The sequence below is a fragment of the Lissotriton helveticus genome, chromosome 4_2, assembly GCF_964261635.1.
Source record: "Lissotriton helveticus chromosome 4_2, aLisHel1.1, whole genome shotgun sequence".
Classification (NCBI taxonomy): Eukaryota; Metazoa; Chordata; class Amphibia; order Caudata; family Salamandridae; genus Lissotriton; species Lissotriton helveticus.
Window position 1 is genome coordinate 24,272,448 of NC_136064.1, and position 19,845 is coordinate 24,292,292.

Below are 19,845 nucleotides of genomic sequence, written 5' to 3' on the forward strand. Positions count from 1 at the left end.
AGTGTGCTGTCTCCCTGTAGTGTGCTGTCTCCCTGTAGTGTGCTGTCTCTCTGTAGTGTGCTGTCTCTCTGTAGTGTGCTGTCTCCCTGTAGTGTGCTGTCTCCCTGTAGTGTGCTGTCTCCCTGTAGTGTGTTGTTTCTCTGTAGTGTGCTGTCTCCCTGTAGTGTGCTGTCTCCCTGTAGTGTGCTGTCTCCCTGTAGTGTGCTGTCTCTCTGTAGTGTGCTGTCTCTAGTGTGCTGTCTCCCTGTAGTGTGCTGTCTCCCTGTAGTGTGCTGTCTCCCTGTAGTGTGCTGTCTCTAGTGTGCTGTCTCCCTGTAGTGTGCTGTCTCCCTGTAGTGTGCTGTCTCTCTGTAGTGTGCTGTCTCCCTGTAGTGTGCTGTCTCTAGTGTGCTGTCTCCCTGTAGTGTGCTGTCTCCCTGTAGTGTGCTGTCTCCCTGTAGTGTGCTGTCTCTCTGTAGTGTGCTGTCTCCCTGTAGTGTGCTGTCTCCCTGTAGTGTGCTGTCTCCCTGTAGTGTGCTGTCTCTAGTGTGCTGTCTCCCTGTAGTGTGCTGTCTCCCTGTAGTGTGCTGTCTCCCTGTAGTGTGCTGTCTCTCTGTAGTGTGCTGTCTCCCTGTAGTGTGCTGTCTCTCTGTAGTGTGCTGTCTCCCTGTAGTGTGCTGTCTCCCTGTAGTTGCTGTCTCCCTGTAGTGTGCTGTCTCTAGTGTGCTGTCTCCCTGTAGTGTGCTGTCGCTCTGTAGTGTGATGTCTCCCTGTAGTGTGCTGTCTCTAGTGTGCTGTCTCCCTGTAGTGTGCTGTCTCCCTGTAGTGTGCTGTCTCCCTGTAGTGTGCTGTCTCCCTGTAGTGTGCTGTCTCCCTGTAGTGTGCTGTCTCTCTCTAGTGTGCTGTCTCCCTGTAGTGTGCTGTCTCCCTGTAGTGTGCTGTCTCTCTGTAGTGTGCTGTCTCCCTGTAGTGTGCTGTCTCCCTGTAGTGTGCTGTCTCCCTATAGTGTGCTGTCTCCCTGTAGTGTGCTGTCTCCCTGTAGTGTGCTGTCTCTCTGTAGTGTGCTGTCTCTCTCTAGTGTGCTGTCTCTAGTGTGCTGTCTCCCTGTAGTGTGCTGTCTCCCTGTAGTGTGCTGTCTCCCTGTAGTGTGCTGTCTCCCTGTAGTGTGCTGTCTCTCTCTAGTGTGCTGTCTCCCTGTAGTGTGCTGTCTCCCTGTAGTGTGCTGTCTCCCTGTAGTGTGCTGTCTCTCTCTAGTGTGCTGTCTCCCTGTAGTGTGCTGTCTCTCTGTAGTGTGCTGTCTCCCTGTAGTGTGCTGTCTCCCTGTAGTGTGCTGTCTCCCTGTAGTGTGCTGTCTCCCTGTAGTGTGCTGTCTCTAGTGTGCTGTCTCCCTGTAGTGTGCTGTCTCCCTGTAGTGTGCTGTCTCTAGTGTGCTGTCTCCCTGTAGTGTGCTGTTTCTCTGTAGTGTGCTGTCTCCCTGTAGTGTGCTGTCTCTCTGTAGTGTGCTGTCTCTCTGTAGTGTGCTGTCTCTAGTGTGCTGTCTCCCTGTAGTGTGCTGTCTCTCTGTAGTGTGCTGTCTCTAGTGTGCTGTCTCCCTGTAGTGTGCTGTCTCTCTGTAGTGTGCTGTCTCCCTGTAGTGTGCTGTCTCTCTGTAGTGTGCTGTCTCTCTGTAGTGTGCTGTCTCTCTGTAGTGTGCTGTCTCTCTGTAGTGTGCTGTCTCTAGTGTGCTGTCTCTAGTGTGCTGTCTCCCTGTAGTGTGCTGTCTCCCTGTAGTGTGCTGTCTCCCTGTAGTGTGCTGTCTCCCTGTAGTGTGCTGTTTCCCTGTAGTGTGCTGTTTCCCTGTAGTGTGCTGTCTCTCTGTAGTGTGCTGTCTCTCTGTAGTGTGCTGTCTCTCTGTAGTGTGCTGTCTCTCTGTAGTGTGCTGTCTCCCTGTAGTGTGCTGTCTCCCTGTAGTGTGCTGTCTCTAGTGTGCTGTCTCCCTGTAGTGTGCTGTCTCCCTGTAGTGTGCTGTCTCCCTGTAGTGTGCTGTCTCCCTGTAGTGTGCTGTCTCCCTGTAGTGTGCTGTCTCTAGTGTGCTGTCTCTCTGTAGTGTGCTGTCTCTCTGTAGTGTGCTGTCTCTAGTGTGCTGTCTGCCTGTAGTGTGCTGTCTCCCTGTAGTGTGCTGTCTAACTGTAGTGTGCTGTCTCTCTGTAGTGTGCTGTCTCTCTGTAGTGTGCTGTCTCTCTGTAGTGTGCTGTCTCTGGTGTGCTGTCTCTATGTAGTGTGCTGTCTCTCTGTAGTGTGCTGTCTCTAGTGTGCTGTCTCTAGTGTGCTGTCTCCCTGTAGTGTGCTGTCTCCCTGTAGTGTGCTGTCTCCCTGTAGTGTGCTGTCTCCCTGTAGTGTGCTGTCTCTAGTGTGCTGTCTCTCTGTAGTGTGCTGTCTCTCTGTAGTGTGCTGTCTCTAGTGTGCTGTCTCTAGTGTGCTGTCTCCCTGTAGTGTGCGGTCTCCCTGTAGTGTGCTGTCTCTAGTGTGCTGTCTCCCTGTAGTGTGCTGTCTCTCTGTAGTGTGCTGTCTCCCTGTAGTGTGCTGTCTCTAGTGTGCTGTCTCTCTGTAGTGTGCTGTCTCTCTGTAGTGTGCTGTCTCTAGTGTGCTGTCTCTAGTGTGCTGTCTCCCTGTAGTGTGCTGTCTCCCTGTAGTGTGCTGTCTCCCTGTAGTGTGCTGTCTCCCTGTAGTGTGCTGTCTCCCTGTAGTGTGCTGTCTATAGTGTGCTGTCTCCCTGTAGTGTGCTGTCTCCCTGTAGTGTGCTGTCTCTCTGTAGTGTGCTGTCTCTCTGTAGTGTGCTGTCTCTAGTGTGCTGTATCTCTGTAGTGTGCTGTCTCTCTGTAGTGTGCTGTCTCTAGTGTGCTGTCTCCCTGTAGTGTGCTGTCTCTCTGTAGTGTGCTGTCTCCCTGTAGTGTGCTGTCTCTAGTGTGCTGTCTCCCTGTAGTGTGCTGTCTCCCTGTAGTGTGCTGTCTCTCTGTAGTGTGCTGTCTCCCTGTAGTGTGCTGTCTCTCTGTAGTGTGCTGTCTCTAGTGTGCTGTCTCCCTGTAGTGTGCTGTCTCTCTGTGGTGTGCTGTCTCTAGTGTGCTGTCTCCCTGTAGTGTGCTGTCTCTCTGTAGTGTGCTGTCTCTAGTGTGCTGTCTCCCTGTAGTGTGCTGTCTCCCTGTAGTGTGCTGTCTCCCTGTAGTGTGCTGTCTCTCTGTAGTGTGCTGTCTCTCTGTAGTGTGCTGTCTCTCTGTAGTGTGCTGTCTCTAGTGTGCTGTCTCTCTGTAGTGTGCTGTCTCTCTGTAGTGTGCTGTCTCTAGTGTGCTGTCTCTAGTGTGCTGTCTCCCTGTAGTGTGCTGTCTCCCTGTAGTGTGCTGTCTCTAGTGTGCTGTCTCTCTGTAGTGTGCTGTCTCTCTGTAGTGTGCTGTCTCTAGTGTGCTGTCTCTAGTGTGCTGTCTCCCTGTAGTGTGCTGTCTCTCTGTAGTGTGCTGTCTCCCTGTAGTGTGCTGTCTCTAGTGTGCTGTCTCCCTGTAGTGTGCTGTCTCTCTCTAGTGTGCTGTCTCCCTGTAGTGTGCTGTCTCCCAGTAGTGTGCTGTCTCCCTGTAGTGTGCTGTCTCCCTGTAGTGTGCTGTCTCCCTGTAGTGTGCTGTCTCTAGTGTGCTGTCTCCCTGTAGTGTGCTGTCTCCCTGTAGTGTGCTGTCTCTCTGTAGTGTGCTGTCTCTCTGTAGTGTGCTGTCTCTAGTGTGCTGTCTCTCTGTAGTGTGCTGTCTCTCTGTAGTGTGCTGTCTCTAGTGTGGTCTCCCTGTAGTGTGCTGTCTCTCTGTAGTGTGCTGTCTCCCTGTAGTGTGCTGTCTCTAGTGTGCTGTCTCCCTGTAGTGTGCTGTCTCCCTGTAGTGTGCTGTCTCTCTGTAGTGTGCTGTCTCCCTGTAGTGTGCTGTCTCTCTGTAGTGTGCTGTCTCCCTGTAGTGTGCTGTCTCCCTGTAGTGTGCTGTCTCTCTGTAGTGTGCTGTCTCTAGTGTGCTGTCTCCCTGTAGTGTGCTGTCTCCCTGTAGTGTGCTGTCTCTCTGTAGTGTGCTGTCTCCCTGTAGTGTGCTGTCTCCCTGTAGTGTGCTGTCTCCCTGTAGTGTGCTGTCTCCCTCTAGTGTGCTGTCTCCCTGTAGTGTGCTGTCTCCCTGTAGTGTGCTGTCTCTCTGTAGTGTGCTGTCTCTCTGTAGTGTGCTGTCTCCCTGTAGTGTGCTGTCTCCCTGTAGTGTGCTGTCTCTCTGTAGTGTGCTGTCTCTCTGTAGTGTGCTGTCTCTCTGTAGTGTGTTGTCTCTCTGTAGTGTGCTGTCTCCCTGTAGTGTGCTGTCTCCCTGTAGTGTGTTGTCTCCCTGTAGTGTGCTGTCTCCCTGTAGTGTGCTGTCTCCCTGTAGTGTGCTGTCTCTCTGTAGTGTGCTGTCTCCCTGTAGTGTGCTGTCTCCCTGTAGTGTGCTGTCTCCCTGTAGTGTGCTGTCTCCCTGTAGTGTGCTGTCTCTCTCTAGTGTGCTGTCTCCCTGTAGTGTGCTGTCTCCCTGTAGTGTGCTGTCTCTCTGTAGTGTGCTGTCTCCCTGTAGTGTGCTGTCTCTAGTGTGCTGTCTCCCTGTAGTGTGCTGTCTCTCTGTAGTGTGCTGTCTCTAGTGTGCTGTCTCTCTGTAGTGTGCTGTCTCCCTGTAGTGTGCTGTCTCCCTGTAGTGTGCTGTCTCCCTGTAGTGTGCTGTCTCTCTGTAGTGTGCTGTCTCTCTGTAGTGTGCTGTCTCCCTGTAGTGTGCTGTCTCCCTGTAGTGTGCTGTCTCTCTCTAGTGTGCTGTCTCCCTGTAGTGTGCTGTCTCTCTGTAGTGTGCTGTCTCTCTGTAGTGTGCTGTCTCTAGTGTGCTGTCTCCCTGTAGTGTGCTGTCTCCCTGTAGTGTGCTGTCTCTCTGTAGTGTGCTGTCTCCCTGTAGTGTGCTGTCTCTCTGTAGTGTGCTGTCTCTAGTGTGCTGTCTCTAGTGTGCTGTCTCCTTGTAGTGTGCTGTCTCCCTGTAGTGTGCTGTCTCCCTGTAGTGTGCTGTCTCCCTGTAGTGTGCTGTCTCTCTGTAGTGTGCTGTCTCTAGTGTGCTGTCTCTAGTGTGCTGTCTCTCTGTAGTGTGCTGTCTCTCTGTAGTGTGCTGTCTCCCTGTAGTGTGCTGTCTCTAGTGTGCTGTCTCTCTCTAGTGTGCTGTCTCCCTGTAGTGTGCTGTCTCCCTGTAGTGTGCTGTCTCTCTGTAGTGTGCTGTCTCCCTGTAGTGTGCTGTCTCTCTGTAGTGTGCTGTCTCCCTGTAGTGTGCTGTCTCCCTGTAGTGTGCTGTCTCTAGTGTGCTGTCTCCCTGTAGTGTGCTGTCTCTAGTGTGCTGTCTCCCTGTAGTGTGCTGTCTCCCTGTAGTGTGCTGTCTCTAGTGTGCTGTCTCTAGTGTGCTGTCTCTCTGTAGTGTGCTGTCTCTCTCTAGTGTGCTGTCTCCCTGTAGTGTGCTGTCTCCCTGTAGTGTGCTGTCTCTAGTGTGCTGTCTCTCTGTAGTGTGCTGTCTCCCTGTAGTGTGCTGTCTCTAGTGTGCTGTTCTAGTGTGCTGTCTCTCTGTAGTGTGCTGTCTCTAGTGTGCTGTCTCCCTGTAGTGTGCTGTCTCTAGTGTTCTGTCTCCCTGTAGTGTGCTGTCTCTCTGTAGTGTGCTGTCTCTCTGTAGTGTGCTGTCTCTAGTGTGCTGTCTCTAGTGTGCTGTCTCCCTGTAGTGTGCTGTCTCTAGTGTGCTGTCTCTAGTGTGCTGTCTCTCTGTAGTGTGCTGTCTCTAGTGTGCTGTCTCCCTGTAGTGTGCTGTCTCTAGTGTTCTGTCTCCCTGTAGTGTGCTGTCTCCCTGTAGTGTGCTGTCTCCCTGTAGTGTGCTGTCTCCCTGTAGTGTGCTGTCTCTCTGTAGTGTGCTGTCTCTCTGTAGTGTGCTGTCTCCCTGTAGTGTGCTGTCTCTCTGTAGTGTGCTGTCTCCCTGTAGTGTGCTGTCTCCCTGTAGTGTGCTGTCTCTCCGTAGTGTGCTGTCTCTCTGTAGTGTGCTGTCTCTAGTGTGCTGTCTCCCTGTAGTGTGCTGTCTCCCTGTAGTGTGCTGTCTCTAGTGTGCTGTCTCTCTGTAGTGTGCTGTCTCTCTGTAGTGTTCTGTCTCCCTGTAGTGTGCTGTCTCTCTGTAGTGTGCTGTCTCTCTGTAGTGTGCTGTCTCTAGTGTGCTGTCTCTAGTGTGCTGTCTCCCTGTAGTGTGCTGTCTCTCTGTAGTGTGCTGTCTCCCTGTAGTGTGCTGTCTCCCTGTAGTGTGCTGTCTCTCTGTAGTGTGCTGTCTCCCTGTAGTGTGCTGTCTCCCTGTAGTGTGCTGTCTCTAGTGTGCTGTCTCCCTGTAGTGTGCTGTCTCTAGTGTGCTGTCTCCCTGTAGTGTGCTGTCTCTAGTGTGCTGTCTCCCCGTAGTGTGCTGTCTCTCTGTAGTGTGCTGTCTCCCTGTAGTGTGCTGTCTCTCTGTAGTGTGCTGTCTCCCTGTAGTGTGCTGTCTCCCTGTAGTGTGCTGTCTCCCTGTAGTGTGCTGTCTCTAGTGTGCTGTCTCTAGTGTGCTGTCTCTCTGTAGTGTGCTGTCTCTAGTGTGCTGTCTCCCTGTAGTGTGCTGTCTCCCTGTAGTGTGCTGTCTCTAGTGTGCTGTCTCTAGTGTGCTGTCTCCTTGTAGTGTGCTGTCTCCCTGTAGTGTGCTGTCTCCCTGTAGTGTGCTGTCTCCCTGTAGTGTGCTGTCTCTCTGTAGTGTGCTGTCTCTAGTGTGCTGTCTCTAGTGTGCTGTCTCTCTGTAGTGTGCTGTCTCTCTGTAGTGTGCTGTCTCCCTGTAGTGTGCTGTCTCTAGTGTGCTGTCTCTCTCTAGTGTGCTGTCTCCCTGTAGTGTGCTGTCTCCCTGTAGTGTGCTGTCTCTCTGTAGTGTGCTGTCTCTCTGTAGTGTGCTGTCTCCCTGTAGTGTGCTGTATCTAGTGTGCTGTCTCTAGTGTGCTGTCTCTCTTTAGTGTGCTGTCTCCCTGTAGTGTGCTGTCTCTAGTGTTCTGTCTCCCTGTAGTGTGCTGTCTCTCTGTAGTGTGCTCTCTCTCTGTAGTGTGCTGTCTCTAGTGTGCTGTCTCTAGTGTGCTGTCTCTCTGTAGTGTGCTGTCTCCCTGTAGTGTGCTGTCTCTAGTGTGCTGTCTCCCTGTAGTGTGCTGTCTCTCTGTAGTGTGCTGTCTCTCTGTAGTGTGCTGTCTCCCTGTAGTGTGCTGTCTCCCTGTAGTGTGCTGTCTCTCTGTAGTGTGCTGTCTCTCTGTAGTGTGATGTCTCTAGTGTGCTGTCTCTAGTGTGCTGTCTCCCTGTAGTGTGCTGTCTCCCTGTAGTGTGCTGTCTCCCTGTAGTGTGCTGTCTCTCTGTAGTGTGCTGTCTCCCTGTAGTGTGCTGTCTCCCTGTAGTGTGCTGTCTCTCTGTAGTGTGCTGTCTCTCTGTAGTGTGCTGTCTCCCTGTAGTGTGCTGTCTCTAGTGTGCTGTCTCTAGTGTGCTGTCTCCCTGTAGTGTGCTGTCTCTCTGTAGTGTGCTGTCTCCCTGTAGTGTGCTGTCTCCCTGTAGTGTGCTGTCTCCCTGTAGTGTGCTGTCTCTCTGTAGTGTGCTGTCTCCCTGTAGTGTGCTGTCTCCCTGTAGTGTGCTGTCTCTCTGTAGTGTGCTGTCTCTCTGTAGTGTGCTGTCTCCCTGTAGTGTGCTGTCTCTAGTGTGCTGTCTCTAGTGTGCTGTCTCCCTGTAGTGTGCTGTCTCTCTGTAGTGTGCTGTCTCTAGTGTGCTGTCTCCCTGTAGTGTGCTGTCTCTCTGTAGTGTGCTGTCTCTAGTGTGCTGTCTCCCTGTAGTGTGCTGTCTCTCTGTAGTGTGCTGTCTCTCTGTAGTGTGCTGTCTCTCTCTAGTGTGCTGTCTCTAGTGTGCTGTCTCCCTGTAGTGTGCTGTCTCCCTGTAGTGTGCTGTCTCCCTGTAGTGTGCTGTCTCCCTGTAGTGTGCTGTCTCTCTGTAGTGTGCTGTCTCTCTGTAGTGTGCTGTCTCCCTGTAGTGTGCTGTCTCCCTGTAGTGTGCTGTCTCTCTCTAGTGTGCTGTCTCCCTGTAGTGTGCTGTCTCTCTGTAGTGTGCTGTCTCTCTGTAGTGTGCTGTCTCTCTGTAGTGTGCTGTCTCCCTGTAGTGTGCTGTCTCTAGTGTGCTGTCTCCCTGTAGTGTGCTGTCTCCCTGTAGTGTGCTGTCTCTAGTGTGCTGTCTCCCTGTAGTGTGCTGTCTCCCTATAGTGTGCTGTCTCTCTGTAGTGTGCTGTCTCCCTGTAGTGTGCTGTCTCTCTGTAGTGTGCTGTCTCCCTATAGTGTGCTGTCTCTCTGTAGTGTGCTGTCTCCCTGTAGTGTGCTGTCTCTAGTGTGCTGTCTCCCTGTAGTGTGCTGTCTCTCTGTAGTGTGCTGTCTCTAGTGTGCTGTCTCTCTGTAGTGTGCTGTCTCTAGTGTGCTGTCTCTAGTGTGCTGTCTCCCTGTAGTGTGCTGTCTCCCTGTAGTGTGCTGTCTCTCTGTAGTGTGCTGTCTCTAGTGTGCTGTCTCTAGTGTGCTGTCTCCCTGTAGTGTGCTGTCTCCCTGTAGTGTGCTGTCTCCCTGTAGTGTGCTGTCTCTCTGTAGTGTGCTGTCTCTAGTGTGCTGTCTCCCTGTAGTGTGCTGTCTCTCTGTAGTGTGCTGTCTCTAGTGTGCTGTCTCTCTGTAGTGTGCTGTCTCTAGTATGCTGTCTCTAGTGTGCTGTCTCTAGTGTGCTGTCTCTCTCTAGTGTGCTGTCTCCCTGTAGTGTGCTGTCTCCCTGTAGTGTGCCGTCTCCCTGTAGTGTGCTGTCTCTAGTGTGCTGTCTCCCTGTAGTGTGCTGTCTCCCTGTAGTGTGCTGTCTCTAGTGTGCTGTCTCCCTGTAGTGTGCTGTCTCCCTGTAGTGTGCTGTCTCTAGTGTGCTGTCTCCCTGTAGTGTGCTGTCTCTCTGTAGTGTGCTGTCTCCCTGTAGTGTGCTGTCTCTAGTGTGCTGTCTCCCTGTAGTGTGCTGTCTCTCTGTAGTGTGCTGTCTCCCTGTAGTGTGCTGTCTCCCTATAGTGTGCTGTCTCCCTGTAGTGTGCTGTCTCCCTGTAGTGTGCTGTCTCCCTGTAGTGTGCTGTCTCCTTGTAGTGTGCTGTCTCTAGTGTGCTGTCTCCCTGTAGTGTGCTGTCTCCCTGTAGTGTGCTGTCTCCCTGTAGTGTGCTGTCTCTAGTGTGCTGTCTCTAGTGTGCTGTCTCCCTGTAGTGTGCTGTCTCCCTGTAGTGTGCTGTCTCCCTGTAGTGTGCAGAGTAGTGAGTGCAGAGTAGTGAGTGCAGAGTAGTGAGTGCAGAGTAGTGAGTGCAGAGTAGTGAGTAGTGAGTGCAAAGTAGTGAGTGCAGAGTAGTGAGTAGTGAGTGCAGAGTAGTGAGTAGTGAGTGCAGAGTAGTGAGTGCAGATTAGTGAGTAGTGGGTGCAAAGTAGTGAGTAGTGAGTGCAAAGTAGTGAGTAGTGAGTGCAAAGTAGTGAGTAGTGAGAGCAAAGTAGTGAATAGTGAGAGCAGAGTAGTGAGTGCAGAGTAGTGAGTGCAGAGTAGTGAGTGCAGAGCAGTGAGTGCAGAGTAGTGAGTAGTGAGTGCAGAGTAGTGTGTAGTGAGTAGTGAGTGCAGAGTAGTGAGTAGTGAGTGCAGAGTAGTGAGTGCAGAGTAGTGAGCTGCCTCAAGTGAAGTACTCTGGTACCCAAGGATGACTAGCAAACAATATTATTCACAACGTTGCTTACTATTCAGCAACATTTGACAGTTTGCAAATAATCTTTATACAACAATTCAGAGTTTGAAAACAAATTAATGTAACACATTGTAATATAGAATGCCAATAGCTCAAACTTTTATGCTGGGAGACCTATTGCATTGTAAATGCTTGTTTCTTTAGTAATGTACTTTGTGAGAGACTACATCAATGCACATGTCACGTTCTTCCCTGGCAATATATGATGAACTCTTCTCTGGAGAATTCCAGCTTTTTAATGCATGACACTTTATCCACCTTCTAGGAAATCTCGATTAATAGCATTTCTAAAAACTCTGGGGGAAATATGCTGCACTGGCAGAAGGCAAGATGCAGAAAGAAACTTTGAAGGTAATATAAAATACCAATGGTCTCAATAATAAACAAAAGGCTCAGGCTATAGATGCATGGTTGAGAGGACACAGCCCGGATATTGTGCTTTTAGGAATAAAAGAAAGGGCATGAGCAAAATGTTTCAACAATGGGCTAGTGCTGCACATTGGGGTGTGGGGATATACATTAGTAGACACCTACCCTTTCAGATAACATTTACGCAGACTGATTTGGAGGGAAGGTGGGCGCTAATCAATGTAATTTTGAATAAAACAAGGCTAACTATAGCTATGATATACGCACCAATACTCGATCGCGCCCTTCCACTCTCAGAACTTAAACATGCCTTAATTAATATTCCAGGCCATGTGATCTTGGGTGGAGATTTTAACTTTTTGCATGATTCAGCGCTAGACACATCCTCTATTACTCGGAAGCAAAATAAGCTGCAAATGGTTAAAGAATTAGCCAATTGCAAGATAGAATTTGATCTATTCGATCTTTGGCTAAATCAGTACCCTAAGAAACATGAATTCTCACCTTTTTCTGCTAAATATAACCCTGCTTCAATAATAGATTACTTTCTTACTGTGTAAACAGCAACGAAAGGCGGCATCCTTACAAAGACTGGAACTGGAGGCAGAATTATATGAGGAAACCAGAGCACTTCTGCAAATCAGGAATTCTGTAAATAAAGAATCATTTAACCAGGCAAAATGCCGCTGGCTCGCGCGACGCGAAGGGGAGCTAAGCGAGACAGCATCTTAGTCCCACATTCCGCGCGAGCAAAACGGTGCACGGCAGCTCCTGGCCGCCCCCTTTCATGCGCGTCCAATGGGCGCGGGTCACCTGGTGGGAGGGGCGGCCCTAAGGGGTTTAAAATTAGCGCGGCAGCGAGGCTCGGCCTTTCCTGCCGTCGCGTTCCTGGCTGCTCTGCGCTGTTGCTGCTCTCGGCTTGCGTCGCGTCGTGTTATCGAGGTATGTTGCTTCCGACTTGCCTCCCTCCGGCCCCGTCCCTGGGCATGACCAGGTGGTACAGGGCCCAGTGGTATCGGCCACGGGGGGGGTTAGTGGTGGCGGGTCGCGGATAGTTAGAAAGCCGGGGGGTGTGGGGTAACCAGCCGTTCCTTTAAATTGCAACGCAAAGGGATCGGGTTCGGCGGGGGAATAAATTCTATGTAGCCGGAAGTTTAACTAAGGGATTTGCCAGCACCGGACCGCCTCCGTGCTTTTCATGAGGAGGTTTCGCTGTGCTTCGATCAACCCGGTCCGCGTAGCGTACACAGGGAGAGTGAACTTCACGAGCATTTAAAGTGGATAGGCTTTTACGGTGACCTATCTCCAAATGTTCCTAGTCGTATTCTTTTGCTGCTAACTGTTAAGTTAATTTACAAATGAAACACACGGTAGCAGCTCGGTGCCACGAGATGTGTGCCGTTACTCAGTGAACAGGTCTTGGGTTGGCGCCATATCCGGCCGTCGCCACCGGTCCTTTGTTCAGGACGCACCTTCACTCCCTGCAAGCCTGCCTCCATACATACGCCTCGGGGCGAGGGGAGGGTGGTAAGAGGAAGATAGAGTTTAAAGTAAGTGCAGATAGACTAGCTTCGGCCGTCGTCACCGGTCTTTGGTTCAGGACTCACCTCCACCCCCTGCGAGCATGCCTTCATACATACACCTCGGGGCGAGGGGGGGTTGTAAGAGGAAGACAGCGGTTTTAATTCAAGCGCAGATAGATTGGCTTGACCTAAGTTACATCGTTGCACCTGAATCACGCCCTTCTGCTTCTAACATCACCCCCAGGCGGGGGTTAATTCCTTAACTTCACTGCCTGCACTGTGCCCATGAAGGGAGAGTCCCAGCCGTGCTTGCAGCGTCCATGAGACTTCTCACATTGCGGTGCACCATATGGCACTGCGACCACAGCGGTTTTAATTCAAGCGCAGATAGATTAGCTTGACCTAAGTTACATCGTTGCACCTCCTCCGTAAACAGGAAGGAAAGAGGAGAATGCCCTGACTGTATAAGCACGGATTTACAGGGTAGAAAGGGGAAAGTAAACTGACCCTATACAGCCCTCGAACATGAAAAGCTGCCTACGTGCATCACTGCCCCAACTCATTTACCTTACGGTTGGGTGGTGCCTGGACTGCTATAAAACTATTCATGTTACTCCATCTGAAAGAAGACAAGATTTACTTGTAGCTGACAAATTTAAGTTGCACTGGGTTGGGAGGGCAGCGTGTGGCAGCGTGCTGGGTTTGATCAACACGCGAGTCCCGGCCTTCCAAGCACATGAGGTCGCATGTGCTGTGCATTCTGGGATTTGTAGTTCTGTGGCTCGGAACGCGCGCTCGAAACGTGGACTGGGCGACCAGTTGGAACATCAGGCTGCAGTGACCGGTTGCGCAGTCGTGCCATCCAACAGTAGAGTGTAGGCTGTGGGCGGGACTCTAGGTCCCATAAGTACAACGCGGAGTTGCCTCGAAACATGCAGCTGTCCAAGGACCCACATAAATGTAATGTTGCCCGACTACAATGAGCCCGCGGAATGCGGCCCGACCAAGGGCGCACGTAACAGCCAGCAATATTAGTCAACGAGCCCGCTGCATGCGGCCCGACCAAGGGCGCACATAGCACCCAGCAATTTCAGTTCATTGACTTCCCCAACCATGGCGAGGCGCTTTATCGTTTGACATAATTAATGCACACGAGAATATCCAGCCTATCCCCTGGTACGTCGCGAGTGATTCACGAGCGATGGTCATTACCAAGTCTGTCTATAATGTGCGCGACCCCCTGTTGGCTGATGCGTGCACCAGTGGTTTTCCCGGGGTCGCAGTTGGAGCGTGGAGTCGCGTGGCTCCTGCTTTACGGGTGTTTGGGACGAATCATCCCATGCTGTAGCGGTCACGGTTTTTGCCCTAGCGCTGCCAAGGCTTACGTTGGGTTATGTGTCCCGCGACGTTTGGTCTTTTGAGGGCCATCTCTTCCCAGTTTGCTGCTGCGCGCACACGTCTGGCGCTGGACTTGACTTGTGGGAAGCCACGACTGACGGTTGGGTGACGAGGCGCGTCGCGGCGCTGTGTGTCTTTTCTGCTTGTTGTGCGGTCTGTTTGGCGGTGCTGTGTTCGGAGCGGGGTCCTTTGCCAAGCATCATGTTCACATGTTTGTGTAGTGCTGTATATGCCATGTTGCAGCGGCGTCGAGGCGCTGTGTGGCATGTGCACTAGAGTGGTAGATGCCGTGCAGCTGTGGCACGTGGAAGCCTGCAAGGACTGTGTGGTGGCTGTCTGTGGTGTATGTGTGGCGCTCTGGGTGAGACATCACTTCTGATCAGTGGAAAGAGAGTGGTGTCACTGCTGTGCGTCGGTGCTGTGTTGCAGTGTGGCTGCATTGTGGCGTCACGGTGCCCACTGCGGGGGCTCGCTTCTGACATCACTCCGCCCGCTTCGGGGCATCCCTCGTGCCCAGGCTTGATTAACTCTGGCGGGTCGTGACACAGTCGTATCACTCACAAGCCTGAATATTATCAGAGGGCTGGCTTCTGCGTTCACGGCGTAACAAAGGTTACTGACCATTGCTTAATTACAAGGGACTCAAAGTAGGTCTCAGAATGATGAAAGGCTGAGTTGGCTTCGCAGGGCATAAAACTTATGGCATCAAGGTAATAAAGATAGCAACAGCAGGCGCTTAGCGGGCTTTTGGTTGCTATGCAGCTACGGAAACGGAACGAGTCTCACTTACCCTTGGGAAAATAATTTTGCTGAAACAGGGGCATTTATACCAGTTGCTTAAAGAATGTAAGCACATATCAATAACAAAAACTAAACTGAAATCGCCATCAAGATCCCTTAGTTCTAATGTCTTCTAAATGCGAGATTCTGATCTAGATAATAGCTATATTGGGATAGGGAATGTATGGAAGTGCGGCCGGGCCAGAACTAAATTCTGGCAATGTGTTGAAAAAATGTCATACAGCACCCATTTAGGTGCACAGTGCCATACACACAGCCAGGTCTGCTTGGGGTTCGCGATGTACATTCCCACCCTCTAGGATGGAGATCTAACGGAAGGTATAGTATGCAATTTCAGCGAAGCATACGATGCCCGACTAGCCAGTTGGTGGGAGGGGCTAGAGTAGCTTTTGAAGTTGGGTAGACCCTAGTAAAATGCATTGTACTGGGCTTCCAAGAAGTGACTTCCATGAAGTGATCAATAGCTGTAAGTAGGAAGCAGGCGCGCAACGCCCGAGCGGGCTCAAAGGGCTAGTTTAATGTACCTAACATTTAAGGTAGCTTTTCTACTGGGGTAGTAATAAGTAGTCCCTGGCATGAATCCCATTGCTAAGTGGCTGCCATATCCATGTCAGATATTGGCCGTCTTACAGTAAGGGAGTCACGTGTGCTGTGCCATTGCTGGTTGCCACCGGCAGCACCGTAGTGTATGCTTTAAGAGCCATATTCGTCTCCCGGCGAGGGCAGCAGGGACGAAGGAGTGTGGAATGGGCAGATGGCTGGAACGGATTACTTAAATAAAAGCAATTATTTGCAACTACCACAAGGCTTTGGCACGTGTAATGGGCAGATGGCTGGAACCAATTAATGAAATAAAAGCAATTATCTTGCAATTACCACTAGGCTCTGGCACGAGGTTAAATGCAAGCAGAATTCCAAATGTGTCCAACACACACATGTAATCCTAAAAGGCTTGGCAGGATTATGCAGTAAACCACAGCACTTCAGGTTGTCCATTTCGGATGTTTTGACATATTAAGGCAATATCATTCAACTAAACGTGCAGCACCCTGACATAGCACTCCATCCTTATAGTATATGTTGCCCTATTTTTGCCGGGTCCAATGCCACTGAAAGCATTACAACATCTACCTGGCAACCATTATGACGCAAAGGTGTCTTCATGTTTTAAAGCGAAGTGTATGACAATTCAGGCTAGCTCATGTGTCTTTCTCACTGACTACGTCACACACCTGCTGTAGTTAATTTTAAACGGTTCCATCGTTTGGTCAGAGCGAGTTTATTATACATTGGGAATGCACCCATTGGTAGGAGCGAGCTCCGGTGGTACATAAATGGCGCGTGTGTGGTAGGTGACATGGAGCACTCATTCATTGATACGTTATATAACAGATTATTAGCTAAATATATCTGGTTGTACTAGCAGCGCACAGACAGGCTCAAACAAAGTTGGTATTACGGCAGATTAAAACTGTCTAGGGGCGCCAGTCGAAACCGCTCATGAACTTGTTTCATCAAGAAAGGAATTCATTCACGACAAGGCTGCGTGAGAAACAACTGTAATAGCTCACTATAGACACCCCCTGGCTACCTGCCTATCAGCCCCTTACGGAGAAGGAATTGGTTCTATGCACATATATTCAAATATGATAGGAAAGATTCTGCACACCAAGTGCTCTAGCAGGTGGCACGGCCCCTTCCTGGCTCTCACGTTAAAAATATATTAGGCAATGCATGGTTGACAAGCACGTCATCCTGTTGAGGCAGTTATTCAATTGCTCGAGGTCAACTTTTTGCTATTTGATTTATTATGCGTTTCATGTAGCATGGACGTTACCAGAAGGCGGAGCGCTTCACAATAAGTACAAGTAATAACAGGGAATAATAGTGCAATAGCAGACGTCAAGTTACATAAGGTAAAGTGGCAATTGTTGAGCAAACAAAATACATGAGGAAGCAAACAGTGCATTGCAGAAGGATATGTGATAAGCGTGCGGGTTGCAAGAGAGACTAAGTACAATGGGAGGTAAGTCTGCGGGTTGCAAGAGAGACTAAGTACAAGGGGAGGTAAAATACGGCAATATGTGCTAGATACTCAGACCTAACAACAAACAGTGTAGAGGACGGTGGCACTTGTGCAAGCAGCAAAGGCAAACCACGGTCACAAGGGAAAGTACAGTATATTTTGAGGTGAAATACTGCAATACAACAGAAAACTGGGAATGACATTTGACGGCTACGGGCACCATGTTAGTGCGTGCTCTAACCAATCTCAGATAACGATCTTGCAGGAATTGCCAGGACAGTCACAGTCATGTATGCAGCACTGGACATGTCCTTCATAAGCCCACTACCTTGCTTTGACGAGTATCACTGGTTTGCCATTTTCAGCAGATACAATTACGCTAATAGTCACCTGCCGATCCCCCGTACAATATGTCCGGACAAAAAACACTAACCGCCAAGGAATCTCTGCAAGAGGTGGCTTTGTAACTAAGGGTGTGGCCTAAGAACAGTATTTAAGCAATCCCCATCAGAGGTGCGGCTTATGTAACTAGGGCGTGTCCTAAGAACTGTGCCAAGATATATCCATAGTGCTGCGGTGAAGGGTACTATGATAGAGGTGCACCTGAAGGCTTAAGAAAGGAGGAGAGCTGAATAATGGGCTTAAAATTACAGGGTTACAACAGCAATGGTGGGTTCAAGGCGAAGGGTGCCTCGGTAATAGATCGCGAATGCGATGTGCGGGGATAATAATAAAAAAAAAAATAAAAAAAAAACACGCCAATAGGTAATAAATACATGAGGTAGCTACAGTGCATCAGAAGGGATAAGTGGCCATGCAGAGGGACACTATTGCCACAACGAACAAATTGGGTGCCACCGAGCTAATAGGGTCGGAGATTGTTCCCCGTAGGGCCTGGAAGGGAGCGCGATCAGCTGTTGCCTTAGAGCAAGGCAGGAAGAGGGTCAACAGGGCCATGCAAAAAATTCATGGAGAGGAGAGGCCTGGGGTTCATCAGGCATGCGTGATACAGGAAAGGACTGTGGGTTATTACGAAAAGGACGGGGTGCACTTGTCTGTGCTGGGTATGGAGGTCTTCTCCTAGACTTAGAAGAGTGCCTAACAGCAGCAGGGTGCCAGTGATCTTGTTGACAGGTACCAATGCGGCGAGACAGAGAGATACAAGTGATGAAAGCAGTAACAGAAAGTAGGAGGTGGTGGGGGGCTCTGTCATCGACGGGGGCCTCCTCCAGAGCTGTGGCGGAGTACAGGGCGATCTGGAAGCAGATGGACACGAGGGGTACCTCTGCGGCAGAAGGATACAGTCAATACCTCTGCCTGGCACAGTAGGGGTGCCTGAGCCAAGAACCTGGAGCCGAGGGGGTTCCAGGAAACAGCGTCGGCGCCCCGTTAGTCCTTCGGGCGGTCGGGGGGCCTGAACCGACCGGGGGTGTGCCTCATCGCTCCGCCCTGACAGGGGGGGCGGGAGTGAACGAAAGAAAGTGATAATGGACTGCACCGTCAGAGCATCGACTCGCCGTGCAAGAAGGGCTCATTAGGCATGCGGGTCAGCGAGGGGCTGCCGCATTGGATCGCCCGTAAGATGACCCACCTTATTGCTACTTGTTGTGCAAAATAAACCTGCACCACTGCTTTCCCACAAATCTGTCTCATGAGTTTCCTTGGTATGTAAGTGTTATGGTGCGCAAAGTGGAGTAAGCGCTGGGAGTGTGGGCACTATGCCGCTGGCTCGCGCGACGCGAAGGGGAGCTAAGCGAGACAGCATCTTAGTCCCACATTCCGCGCGAGCAAAACGGTGCACGGCAGCTCCTGGCCGCCCCCTTTCATGCGCGTCCAATGGGCGCGGGTCACCTGGTGGGAGGGGCGGCCCTAAGGGGTTTAAAATTAGCGCGGCAGCGAGGCTCGGCCTTTCCTGCCGTCGCGTTCCTGGCTGCTCTGCGCTGTTCCCTCCCTGACCCAGACCCAGCGGCAGAGCGGCAGGCATGTTTTGAACTGTTAATGGTCTGTTTTGTGTTGCAGGCGGAGTCACAGGGCGATCTGGAAGCAGATGGACACGAGGGGTACCTCTGCGGCAGAAGGATACAGTCAATACCTCTGCCTGGCACAGTAGGGGTGCCTGAGCCAAGAACCTGGAGCCGAGGGGGTTCCAGGAAACAGCGTCGGCGCCCCGTTAGTCCTTCGGGCGGTCGGGGGGCCTGAACCGACCGGGGGTGTGCCTCATCGCTCCGCCCTGACAGGGGGGGCGGGAGTGAACGAAAGAAAGTGATAATGGACTGCACCGTCAGAGCATCGACTCGCCGTGCAAGAAGGGCTCATTAGGCATGCGGGTCAGCGAGGGGCTGCCGCATTGGATCGCCCGTAAGATGACCCACCTTATTGCTACTTGTTGTGCAAAATAAACCTGCACCACTGCTTTCCCACAAATCTGTCTCATGAGTTTCCTTGGTATGTAAGTGTTATGGTGCGCAAAGTGGAGTAAGCGCTGGGAGTGTGGGCACTAATACGTATGCAACAATATTACTATGCAAAAGGATACACTGCAAACATCGCGCACCTCCAAAAGGTATATGAAGAAAGCGAATACACAGGTAAATTACTGGCTTGACAGTCCAGAGAACGACAAGGCAGTAATAAGATCACATCTTTAGTAGATACGGAAACTAAGGCCTTCTTAACAGAATCATGAGATATTGAGAAGAATTTTCAGCAACATTACGAGAAGAATTATAATTCACAGCAAACAGATACCATTCAATTTAAGCAGTCTTTGGATAAACTTCCTATTCCACGGCTGACAAATGATCAAGCTCAGAAGATGGTTAAAACATTCTCCCTTGAAGAAATAGAAGAGTGGTGTAATCCTAATCTAATGGTAAATCGGCAAGGAAAGATGGCATTCCAGCGGAAGTATATAAAATGTGCTCCAATTTTAAATATCGAAATTTCAAAACTTGAAAATCATATACTGGAAGGAGGCTAATACCCGTCCTCTTTTTGTTTAGCTGTGGTAGTGAGTTTCTTAAAGAAAGATAAAAAATACAGAAACCATTAACTCCTATAGGCCAATTAGTCTTTTAAATGTGGACTACAAAATTTTCACATTCACAAAACGTTTAGCAAATAGGATCAGTGTGTTAAAGGGTTGATTATCCACCAAGACTAATACAGATTTGTGGAGGTAGACAGCTTTTTTACCAATATAAGTTTTTTAGAAGAAGTTTAAGATTACAAGACAGAACAAAATACTAGCCCAGGTAATGTTTTCAGACGCCGAAACTGGTTTCAATTTAGTATCTTTAGAAAGTTTTTTTTACGACCCTTGGAGGATTTGGGTTTTCGAAACATTATACCCACATAATACATCACTGATGTAAGGATGCCACTGCGCACGTTAATATTAATTCCTGCAACATCGGTACATGCAGAGTAAACGGGCATGCAACAGGGATGTTGCCAATACATTTTGCCCTGCTTAGAGAACGGCTGTCAATAGTAATCAGAACTACTGCAACCGCGCCAATAAACGGTATAAAAAAAAATATAAAAATACATGCAGATTATATCGCCCTGTTTCTTGAACCATTGTTAGATATTCAGGGGAAAACCTTTTGGATTTTTCAAGAATTTCAGGAACTAGGTGGATACAAAATAAATAAGTCAAAAACGTAACTTTTATTATGTAACTGTGCACTAGACACTGTATTACCTGAAATCTATTCTCTAATTAACACAATACCAAAGTGCTATAGCTAGGAATATATGTTTCCGAGAATGGGAAAGACTTGTACATATTGAATTACGAACCATTAATTCACAAAATTGAGATGCTGTTCGCCAAATGGACTCAATTAGCAGCTTTAATTCGCATGTCAATCCTGCCTCTTTTTAATTTTTTGTTTTCCGCTAT